The sequence below is a fragment of the Ursus arctos genome, unplaced genomic scaffold (assembly GCF_023065955.2).
Source record: "Ursus arctos isolate Adak ecotype North America unplaced genomic scaffold, UrsArc2.0 scaffold_10, whole genome shotgun sequence".
Classification (NCBI taxonomy): domain Eukaryota; kingdom Metazoa; phylum Chordata; class Mammalia; order Carnivora; family Ursidae; genus Ursus; species Ursus arctos.
The window spans coordinates 78,059,120-78,071,131 of record NW_026622764.1 but is presented as its reverse complement, the minus strand read 5'-3'; positions in this window follow the sequence as shown (position 1 = coordinate 78,071,131).

Below are 12,012 nucleotides of genomic sequence, written 5' to 3'. Positions count from 1 at the left end.
TCATAGAGTTGTTCATACTATCCCCTTACTATCCTTTTAGCATATCATCTGTAGTGATTCTGTTTCATTCCTGATATTGGTACTTTGTGTTCTTTCTTTTCTCTTGATTGGTCTAGTTAGAGCTTTATCAATTTTATTTATCTTTCCAAATAACTAGCTTTTGTTTTTATTGATTTTCCTAATTTTTTTATTTCATTGATTACTGCTATTATCATATCCTTCCTTTTACTTGCTTCCTAAAGTAAAAACAGATCATTGATTTACACCTTTCTTATTTTCTAATAAGCATTTAATATATAGGCATTTAAACCTAAAAATTTGAATCTATATATTCCTTTAGCTATATCACAACTTTTATGATGTGGGGTTTTTATTATCACTAAAGTTAAAAAGTTTTCTAATTTCCTTCTGATATTTTTTGAACAGTGAATTATTTAGAAGTGTGTTGTTTAATTTACAAATATTTGGGGCTTTTCTAGATATCTTACTGATTTCTATTTTAACTCCATTGTGGTCAGAAAATATGCTCTCTGATATTTCAATCTTTTGAAAACTATTGAGACTCTTTTATGGTCATCCGAGTCTGGGAAGTTTATTTAAATTTTCCTTAAAACTCTTTTTCCTTATTTCTAAAATGGAGTTGATAATAATAGTGACTAAATATACCTACTAAGTAAAGACATATGTAGAAAGTTCAAAGTAAAGGCTCAGTAAATGGTACCTTCTATAGTCAGAACCAAGTGCTCATCACGTGAGAGCTGGGAAATCTGTGGCTAAAGAGCGAATAACAGGCCATTAGGTGCCTAATCTCAGAGACAAGAGCTCTGTCACTTCCCAGCATGCTGTGCTGCCCAACGGCAAGGAACCTTCTGTGGTTGGGCATGTGCACATGACCTGTTCTTCCTTCCTCTCCAGTTTCTGAGTGTTCCACAAGCCCCATCATTGCCTGTGTTCTTAGAAGTGGGAGCAGGAAAGATAGACATAAACAGTCTGGGGAGGGGCCTGGGTAGAGCCATACTTCAATTCAGAACCCATAAATGTCAGGTGGAAAGAGAGAGGTCCTCTTGCCCAGCTACCTACCCTCCCCACTGCTATGAGTCCTGCAATCCTTCTGTCTTCTGTCCACAAAGACACTCAGGTTTGAAGTGAGCACTCTCTCAAGAGAGGATGCTCAGGGAATCCTATCCCACTCAGGTGTGCACAGATGATGCCATCACTGTGCAAGGGTGATTTGGAGTGACAAAGAACATGAAAGATACAAGGGGCCTGAAGAAAAGAAGGTAATGTGAAATAAGGGACACAGAGAGTGCCAAGGCCTTAACAACCAGGCCTCCCCAGGAAAGGGTCGCCAGAACACAAGAAACCAGGAGTTGGCTCCAAGGTGCCCCCTAATCCCATAAGCAGCATGCACAGGGCCACAAGACATGTGGGGTTCTGAAGATCAGGAAGGGAACATCTCAAAACATTCATCATTTTTCTTTTCATTAACTTTAAGACTATGTAAGTTTTTTTTCCCCACCAGTAAGGATTTCCCTCCTTAATTTTGTTCAAGTTGAAAATGAAGTGTGTCTGCATTGGCAGGGCACTGGCCAAAGGGCAGCAGTGGAAGAGGAATGGAGGGAGAGCCCCCACACCAGAGGGCAGTGGGGAAGCAGGGCTGACACTGTGGGTGCTGATACCTTCATGAACAGGAGTGGCTTCTTGTCTTCATCCCTTCCCTTCTGCAAGGATATTGCCCCCACCTCAAGGTCACCCAGCCTCTCCCATCCACCTGCTCTTTGATGTATATTGTGGGACAGGGCCAGAGCTGTGGGGAAGCCCACTCTATGCAAGGAAGACTTAGGCAACAGAGCTACTCCCAGGGAGCAAAGAGGGCTTTGCCCATCAGCCTTAATCCCCTCTGAGATTCAGAGGTCAACTAAGTGTCTTGGATCACATAGTGTGACGTCACAGTGCAAACTCACATTTGTCTCATTACTCTGTACACCCCAAAATGCCCTGAAGTCCACATGGATAGATGTTGGACAGGTTTTGAGCAGTGAAGCACCCTAAGGAAGTACACAGCAAGACCAGAGACAGGCAAAGACCTTGGTGAAGTGTCTGACTGTCTTGGAGGTGGACCAAAGTTTGCACTGCAGTGACAAGAAGGCTAAAGGGATGGCAGTGGGAAGAGGAGCAAGGCCAGCATGGAGGTCCCACCAGCCCTCCACACACCCATGTTCTGTCTCACACACTCTTCTTGAGCACCTACACGTGCTGGCCACTGGACCAGTGCCCAGGCCCCCGGAGCTCACTGTTAGGTGAGAGACAGACACAGGAACCCCCTAAACTATAATGTGGAGAGTATTGAATCAAAGTCAGGACAGGGTTGTTGAAGCTCAGAAAGAAGCACCACTGGCAGTCTGTTTGGCAAGAGGCCTGGGAGACTTCTTGGAGGAGTAGACATGGGAGTCAGGCCCAGAAGGAGCAGAGGTTCAGTCAAGCTGTCAGGGAGGGCAGGGAGAACCTTCAAGCAAAGGAAGCAGCTTTTTCGAAAAGCAGAGAGCAGAGACTTTGCTGCTCTGAGGGGACTCTGGGCTACAGACCCCCTCAGAGGCCAGTCCTCTCTCAGTTCGCCCTACCCCTGAGGCTTCCCCTCACAAGTTACTTCTGCCTAGATGGTGCTGTCGCCATTCCATGCCTGGCTGGGAGCTTCGAAAGCAAGAGGGAGACATTCCACCCCAACACCAGCTTCTGCTCAGCAGGTCAGTTCTGAATTCTGTCTGCTGTTTGCACAACGGTTAGAGTGATTTGCTGACTTTGCTAGTTAGGTGCTCATCCAAAGGCTAGCAGACACTGACTTCATGATGCTGACTATAGCCAGAAGTGTGTCCAGGCTCTGGTAGGGGAGAATGTCAGGAAAGCCACACCCAGAGACTTCATCAGGTCCCCAGGTCTGCGGGTCTGTGCTCAGCTGGGAAGATCAGGACCTCTGCAGGAAGTTCAAAGGCAGCCCAGATTGTTCAACATAAAGTATAACGACAGAGGGGTAAGGAAGCTGGGAACCACCAACACTGAGGACTTGGAGAAGAAGACATGCACTGTTTAAAAATGAAGAATGCGAGTGCTGACAGGCACAAGGGAGGAGTAGTCAAGAGCACAGAGACTACCCTGTGGGAGTTGTGGGGGTGGGGGGAGCAGATCTGCCATGGATGGGCTGTGTCATATCAGCAGGTCCCTTGACCTCTCTGAGCCTCACCTTTATAAGGAAGGTAGTAATATTTGACTCGTAAGGCTTTTGTGGACATCAGACGAGATGCCTATGTGAGGACTTTGCACTGAACCTAGCACATTTTGAATGCTCAGGAAAGAGTTGCTTCTGCCTTCATAATCACCACTATCAACAGCTTCCCCTTCCACCTTGGAAGAACAAGTCTGGGGGCAGAGAAGGGGTATTTGTCCAGTCGGACCACCCAGGGTCCCGAGGGAATATTTCCCCTTTCTTGCCCCAGCACTAGCAGATGCACCACCATAGATCACAAAGCACTGTCATATACGTGCTCATGACAGCTCAGTAGTGCTGGAGGAGAGCTTGTGACTGTCCTGGAGATGTACAGAATTGGAGACTCGGGAAGCTCACTGGCTGACCAAGATCACATATCTAATTGGTAGTGAAGCCAGGATCAGAAACCAGGTGTCAAGACAACACAAGGCTGTTGCCCTTCCCTAAGAGCCTGGGAAGAGTTTGGAACTCCTGAACTTCAGTCCCTGACGTGGCACTGTATGGGGTAGGATGGTCCTCACTGAGCCAGCTGCTAGGCTCCTGGCAGGCTCCAGCCCTCAGCAATAATGGCGTGTGGTGTTGGGGGGCTCTGCATGCCCCAAAGACCGACCACAGGCTGGGCCCTAGGCCACTGCTCCCTGCACACAGTAGGTCTCACTGCGCCCTTACCTATCCCCTAACCAAAATATTCTTGCCTGCAAGCTCTTCATGGCTTATTCTTTCAAGTGTTCTCACAGGTGATAACTCACATACCACCACTGAACACTCCAGGACCTGGGGTTCATAATCCCCTCTGAGCTTCGGAGGTCAACTAAGTGGCTTGGGTCACACAGCATGAGGTCACAGTGCAAACTCACATTTGTCTCATTACTCTGTACCACCCCAAAACACCCTGAAGTCCACACAGATGGATGTTGGACAAGTTTTGAAAGGAAGAGAAAGAGGTACCAGGGACAAACTTTTCACAACCTCCATTTTGCCCAGTTCTGAGGCTTTTTATCAGAGACAGGGCTGAGTCCCTGGTAAACGGTTCAAAAAAAAAAAAAAAACAGATTTCTGTGACAGAGTCTCTCAGCTACTTTTCTGTGATGTTCTGAAGCCACCAACTCCCTGGGCCATTCCTCAGAGCCATGCAGAAAGCATGTTCCCCACTCAGTGCCGATGCTTCCTCTGCAGGCCAGGGCGAAGACCAGCCCCACTGGAGGCCAGCCCCTGGAGGACAGGGCCAAGCTGGGCACTCTGGAGAGACAGTTGGGTAGGAAGGACCCATTTCCTCCACAAGTCCCAGAAGTTGGAGAGTGAGGGGCAAAGCAGCACCACCCGTGTTCACACACTAACTCCCCTACCAGGAGCCCCAATTCCCACTTGAGGGCAGAGTGAGGGGAGCAGTTGTCCCATGCTGGGACAGAGCAACAGACATGGCAGAGAAGTGACCCAGCCTCCAAGAATAGTGAACATAGGTCTGATGAGAGCCAGAGCAGCCTGAAACTTTCATTTCTCCCAGGAGTGTTGAAACTGTGATGCTTTGATGTTGAAAGTAGGACTCACTAAGACTTACTGTGGGCCCAGTGCTGTGCAGGGCTCTGTCACGTTGTATAATGTTGTCACAGCAAGCTTGGGAAGCTGTGTTGTTATGATCCCATTTTATAGAAAGGAAAGTGGGAGCTTGAGAAGTTGGGAGACTCCGTATCAGAGCCGTCTACGGGCTGTGCTACTGAGGCAGCGGGGGCTCCCTGAAACTGGCAGCATTGAGAGCAAGGCCACTAGTGTCTGCATGGAGGGGAAAGGAACCCCCACTCTGCACCTTGGTAAATGGGGATGGCAGCTCTGCTCCCTGCACTCCCAGGCCCATGGGGGGATCAGGTCCACTAGGGCCTGGCAAGCATTCATTGCTTTTCTTTTGAAGCCAGTAGCCCAGGTCCTTCAGAGAGAACTAGAGTGACGAGAGCTTTTCTGTCCACAGTTCTCAGCCAGTGTCTACAGTGCCCAGCAGGATACTTCTGTCCCACTGGAACCACTCACCCCATCCCATGCCAGCCAGGCACATTTAGCCCTAATCCAGGCCAGGATGAAGCCACAGACTGCATTCCGTGCCCAGCAGGCAGGGCCTGTACCCGGGCTGGACTGACTCAGCCAGATGCCAAGTGCACACCAGGGTAAGGACCTTTGATTTCTTAATGATAGAGGTGACTGCATGGGGGCTCAGAGTCCTACCACCATTCACGAGTCAGACCCTCAGGTTCAGGTGAGGCTTCTGCAAGCATGCATCCCCCTCAGGATCCTGGGAGGGCCCCTGTTTCCAGATCAAGGCTCAGTGTCACACCAGCCTAGGGCTCCAGGACCCTCCCCAGGAGTACTGGGGCCTGAGCATGACCAGGAAGCAGCTGAGTAACTCCTGGCTTTTGCATGGGGAAAAGGAGCACAGGGAGATTACTGTGCCACAGCCACAAAGGCCAGCAGGCACAGTAGGATTTCCCTGTGACTATCCAGGCCATTGAACTCTGTCTAATGGGTGCTCCTTGGTTGTCATAGGTATGTGTGCCCTTTGGGCTCCTCCAGCCCCCATGCTCCCACCCATGCCTGCCCACCTGGGACATACAGCAGCCGCAACAACCTCTCCGACCTGTCACAGTGTGACGTCTGCCCTTCGGGATTAGCTTGTCCTAGGGGTGAGTGAAAATGGGGAAAGGCAACCTTGCTGCCTGTTGGACCCTGCCTTTGGGTGAAGAACCATCTCCACTCCAAGGCAGGAAGGTCAGGAAAATAGACGCTGACTCACAGCCATTTGTTTGCCCACAAATATCATGGTTCATCTCACCTTAGGGTGCCCAGGGATGGGACCATGAAGACCACTCTGAGTTCCCACCCTGCTGCTTCAAGAAGCCTCTGAGCCCCTGCTAGTCTAGATGTCCCCTCCCCCGGTGCCAGGCCCTAGCCCATGTCCCTGCACTTGCCAGACGTATGTAGCTGGAGGGGCTGCTGCTCCTCCAGGTCTAGTTCAGGATTGTGTTTGCAGGAACTGGGAGTCCAGACTGGCCCCCAATCCCCTGCCCAGCTGGTCATTATTGTCCTCTGGGCACCAAACAGCCGACCCAGTTCCAGTGTCCCCCAGGCACCTGGAGTAACCAGACTGGACTGACAGCAATTGAGGAGTGTGCGCCCTGTCCCAGGGGCTGGTTCTGTATCGGTGGAGCCCAACTGCCCTCAGGCACATGCAAAGCTGGGCATTACTGCCCACAAGGTGAGTGGGGCCAGGGTCTCCCCTGGCAAGGTCACAGGTGAGTGCCAGGAGAGAAAGCCATGAACCAGCCTGCACACTCCCCAAAATAAGGCTAGATTTCAGGAAAACCTTCCTGAGAGGAGGGCCAGGGCTGGTCAGCTGCTGAGGTTCCTGACTGGGAATTCGTAGTGTATCTCAGCCCAGACAAGGCTGATCCTAGGTAAGTGGCATACCTTACTCCCTGCCCCTTCCCCTGTGACCACTGTTGGGGAACTGTCTCCAGGGAGTAGGGTGAGAAGCTTCTGTGCCTTGATAATGCAGCTCTGACCTCTCTCTTTCCTCCTGAGACCCCTCTCCTTCTCTCTGAAACAGGTACAATGTGGGGCACTCAGTTCCCTTGCCCAGCAGGCACATACAGCTCTCAAGCAGGCAATGGCCAAGTGGAAGACTGTCTGCTCTGTCCCCCAGGGGCCTTCTGCCCCAGTGGTGCCCCCAAGCCCATGCTCTGCCCACGGTAAGGGAGGCTGAGGGGTATGGCTGTTCTGCAAGTTACCACATGTTTATTAAGTACAGGCTGGAGCCCAGTGCTGTCCCAGGCACCAAGGGATTTATAAAGAGGGATGAGGCCTAGCCTGCCACAGGACCTGGCAGCTTTGTTGAGACAGGGCATAGGAACAGAATAGGCAAGGGCCAGGGCTCAGGGATGCAGGGTGGAGAGTTGGAATGGGACCAACTCCCACTCCCCATGGCCCTAGATACTGAAAGGGAGACAACTCACTCTGGGCTGGAGTCATTGAGGAAGTGCCCACACCCCAGTAGAGAAGCTGCTTCAGAACAGCGCACCCCAAAGGCCAAACATTCTGGAAGCTAGTTCCAGCTGAAGTCTTAGCCGGTATCAGTTGGCCCAAGCTCTGGGGTTCTCTGTTGATTTGACTGCGTTATGAAGATGTGCCCTAATTTCTCTGGTCGAAAAACAAAACTTAAGAGGTTTTCTTATTTAAAAAAAGTAATACATGTTCTTTGTGTAAACAGTGAAAACAGCAGTAATCAAAATAAATTTCAGATCAAATACAGATTTCAATGTACAAAACAAAATTGTAAAATTAAGAGACCAATATAAATGCATATTTATAAAATCTGAGAGAATGGAAACTCTAAGCATGATGTGAAAGGCAGAAATAGTTGAGAAAAGACCACAGGGTCTGAAGGCAGTTACGTCAAACGTCTGTCCTTCAGCAACGTCGTGGACAAAGTTAAAGGCAAACAAAGCAGGGAGATGTTTTCAGTATGAATGTCAGGCCCAACATCCACCTGCTTACTACCTTATTATATAAGGGCCATTACAAATCAGCTAAAATAAGGCAGAGAAAGAGAGAGAGAGAAAGAGAGAGACATACAACAGACCACATCAACAGAAAAACATAACCAAAGTAGAGGAACACACAACTTTTTGTTTGTGTTTAAGATTTTAATTAAATCCTGGGGCGCCTGGGTGGCGCAGTCGTTAAGCGTTTGCCTTCGGCTCAGGGCGTGACATGGGATTGAGCCCCACATCAGGCTCCTCCCCTGGGAGCCTGCTTCTTCCTCTCCCACTCCCCCTGCTTGTGTTCCCTCTCTCACTGGCTGTCTCTATCTCTGTCGAATAAATAAATAAAATCTTAAAAAAAAAAGATTTTAATTAAATCCAGTTAGTTAACATATTGTGTAATCTTGGCTTCAAGTGTACAATATAGTGATCCAACTCTTCATACAACACCCTGTGCTCATCACTAGCGTCCTCCTTAATCCCCATCGCCTGTTTAGTCCATCCCCTCACCCACCTCCCCTCTGGTACCCATCATTTTCTTCTCTATAGTTAAGAGTCTCTTCTTGGTTTGCATCTCTCTCTTCTTTTTTCTCCTTTGCTCATTTGTTTTGTTTCTTAAATTCCACATATGAGTGAGATTGCATGGTATTTGTCTTTCTCTTACTGGCTTATTTAGCTTAACATAAGCAACATAAGCAAACATAGCTCCATTCATGTCATTGCAAATGGCAAGATTTCATTTTTTTATGGCTGAGTAATGTAAGTATTCCAAGATATATATACGGATATATATACTCCATACATATATATAAATACAGATATATGTAACAAGATGTGTGTGTGTGTATATATATATATATATATATATATATATATATATATATATATCACATCTTTAACAATCAAGCATGCTTGGACTGTTCCTATAATTTGGCTATTATAGATAATGTTTATAACATCGGGGTGCATACATCCTTTTGAATCACTGTTTTTGTATCCTTTGGATAAACACCAAGTAGTGCAATTGCTGGGTCATAGGGTAGTTCTATTTTAACTCTTTGAGGAACCTCTGTGCTATTTTCCAGAGTGGCTGCACCAGTTTGCGTTCCTGCTAACAGTACAAGAGTGTTCCTTTTTCTCCACGACCCTGCCAACACCTGTTGTTTCTTGTGTTGATTTTAGCCATTCTGACAGGTGTGAGGTGGTATCTCATTGTAGTTTTGATTTGTATTTCCCTGATGATAAGTGATGTTGAGCATCTTTTCACGTGTCTGTTGGCCTCTGTACGTCTTCTTTAGAAAAATGTCTGTTCATGCCTTCTGCCCATTTTTTAATTGGATTATTTGGTTTTTTTGGGTATTGAGTTTTAAAATTTCTTTATATATTTTGGATACCATCCCTTTATCAGATATGTCATTTGCAAACTTTTAGTAGAAGCACAATTAGCCCATAAGCCTGGTTTTAAAATCTCTCTCAATATACTACCCCATCTAGGCCACATTTAGGGCCACACCCACCACATCTTTGGTATGATCCAGAGACTTACAGCCAGGATGGGACTTGGCCCTTAAATCCTGAGGGTAAGCCTAGGGGCAGCGGAGGTCTCCTGCCTTCCACCGATGGTGACTGCAGGAAAGCTGTGGGCACCCACACTTCCCACTCTCTGCTTCTCCTCCAGGGGAACCTTCCTCCAGAGTCCAGGTGCGAGGCTGGCTGTGGCCTGTGTGCTATGCCCCGCAGGTCACCACTGTCCTGAGCCAGGCACTGCCACTCCACTGCCATGTGGTGCTGGCAGCTTCTCTGTAAGTGTTCCCAGAACCGACTCCATCCCTTAGAGGGCCCAGAAGTGGGAGGATCCTAAAGTCAGGGAGGTGGGAATGTGGCTAGGGAAAATGGCCAGTGCAGCTTCCATCCTGAGCCCTCTTCCTCCAGGCATTGACAACCTCAGAGCGCACCTCAGTTTTACTGGCATCTGCCCTGCTCTGAACGCCTCCCATGCCCTGACCTCCTCAGAAAGGAGGGCACAATCACAGAGCCTGGGGTCCCAGGCGGCAGCATTCCCAATTCAATTCAGGATGTATTCTGAGTACCTGCTATGTTCAGGCCTGGCCCAAATGTTAGAGGCGTGGAAAGAAACCAATGTTATTGTCAATCCCCCTTCCAGGGTCCAGGCCATCTCTGGTGCCAGGAATGCCCAGGAGGAAAGCTCTGCAACCAGACAAAGCTGGCTGGCCCCATAGCATGTCCACCTGGGCACTACTGCCCAGCCCGGGGCCTGCTGTCCATCCCCTGTCCCATGGTGAGAAGCTCCCCTCAGCCCTCCTGGCATCTCTTCACTTTTGCCTGCAAGGGCTCTGGAGCCATCAGCCCTGCACTGGTGGTTGGGATGGAGGACACTTCTTCACTGTGACATGGCCACATGCCCAGCTCTCTGCTTCCTGCCCCACTCGGATGAGGAGTGCTGGACCACTCCCTTTCTTGAAGCTGGTTTCTGATAGTGGTGCTAGACCAGAGGTCACAAGGGACAAAGCAACCCAGGCTTGGGGGGGGGGGGTGCACAGGGAGAACGAGGGAGGGGCTCAGGAGCTGGGAGACTGGGGCTCAAGCAGAGCTCCCAGCAGGGGTGGGGCTGGGGGGGCAGCTTTGTTCTCCAGCCTCCACCCTCCAATTACCCCATCCCCTACTGCAGTCATGGCTTCCTCTCCTTAAGATACACACACCTCTTCAGATGACCTGGTGTCCTCTATTTTCTCTTCCGGCCTGCTATCAAAATCTTGCGTGAATTTACAACATTTCTTCACCGGGTGGGTGTTTTGCCATCCAACACTTTTGGTCTATCAAAAAGTAAATCTCACTCATTCTTATGAGTGTCTTGGAGGCTTGGTTCTTTAAGCAGACCATCTCCTCCTCCCCAGCCCTGTTTGTCCAGAGGGTGGAGGGGCCCTGCTCTGCTCCCTTCCTTGCACAGTGGCCAGCCTGATCAACCCTGGAGCCCCATTCTGGCCTCCAGGCCCTTGACCTCAGTCACATCTTTCCCTCTGCCCAGGGCACTTTCCGAGAGGCCCCAGGGGCAGCCCATGTGGAAGACTGCCAGCCATGCCACCCTGGGACCTTCTGTGGCAGAGCAGGCCTGGCCAAGCCCCAGGGGCTATGCAGTCCTGGGCATCACTGTGGGCCTGGTTCCAACACCTCCTTTCCGGTGAGTACAGACCCTCCTGGGCCTCATGGAGGCAAGACTGGCCTAAGCTCAGAGGCCTGGGCCAGCGTCAGAGGACACAGCATGCACCTTTAGGGCCCACTGCCTAGTGGGGTGACAGAGTACCCCCAGGAAGATGGGATGAAACCACTGCAGAAACAGAGCTAGAAGAACCACAACCATTAAATATAGCCAAGAAAATGAGATGGACCAAAGTATCTAATGTCAGATTCCAGCTTCCACCTAAAAAGGCACCAAATACAGATACACTAGGAAAAGGCACAGCAGGCCTGATAATTAAGACACAGGAAGCAAAGCCTTTTCTGTAAAATATGCATCTATTAATCATCAAAAGTAATCACAACCGCCAAAGCCCTAAGAAGGCACTGCTAAGGGATAGAGTCTATTGCCAGTGGGCTGTGCCTGGGCCCAGGCTGCTGGACAACGATTGCACAACATTAACGAGAGTTAATGTTCATAATCTTTGATCCAATAGCTTCCACGTGGGAAAGAACATGAAAGGAAAAAATATCATTTATTTAAAGATGCTAAAGATGTGTCAAACACCACACATTTTAATAGCAAAAACAAAACACAAAACAACACAAAGGAAATGTCTAGGCACAGACATGGCCTATCAGCCCAATGGGATACTAGGTAACTATCAATAACGACAAGTACAGATACTGTTGAATCATAGATGACTGAAAGATGATAGTGAGAGAGAGAAGACAGACAAAGTAAAGCTGTGTAACAGCACTTTCAGCCAATAGGCAGAGAAGTGGGATTATTCAGGCTATTATTATTAAAGTTTGTTTCATTTTCCTGAAAGCACTTCCTGGAGGGAGGTGTAAGTTCAGGTTGACGTGCATAAGTAAGCCAGAGCGGCTGGCTGAGCAAGGCAGGCTTCCTCAGAGAGGGGTTCAGAAGGACTAGGAGGGAGCCCAATGGAGAGGACCCCCTTCTTCTCAACTTTTAAACCTCAACAGGACCTTCTTCCTCCAGGAGGGACTCCCCTTTGGTGACCT